This window comes from Idiotropiscis lumnitzeri, chromosome 6, assembly GCF_059441095.1.
Source record: "Idiotropiscis lumnitzeri isolate Australia: NSW breed Sydney's pygmy pipehorse chromosome 6, RoL_Ilum_1.0, whole genome shotgun sequence".
Lineage (NCBI taxonomy): Eukaryota > Metazoa > Chordata > Actinopteri > Syngnathiformes > Syngnathidae > Idiotropiscis > Idiotropiscis lumnitzeri.
In genome coordinates, this window is record NC_142396.1 from 5,688,468 (window position 1) to 5,688,743 (window position 276).

The window sequence follows — 276 nt, forward strand, 5'->3', positions numbered from 1 at the left end:
AATTGATAATACGGGAGGGAGGGGCGGGTCAGGAGGGGGGGGGGGATAAAGAACAATAATATGATGATAACTGAATTCCGCAGTTAATTTATTCTTTTCTAATAAAAATTTGTATAGTAACTTTACATTTTTCAAAAAGCGTGTCGTTGGAAAATGTGGTGAGGAGAATTTTTCAGAGACGCTGTCGCTGGTTCAGGAGATGAACACAAATAAATTATTGATGAATGTTTGCAAGGCTCCTGTATGTTTTTTGGCTTGTTTTTTTTTTGTCTCTTT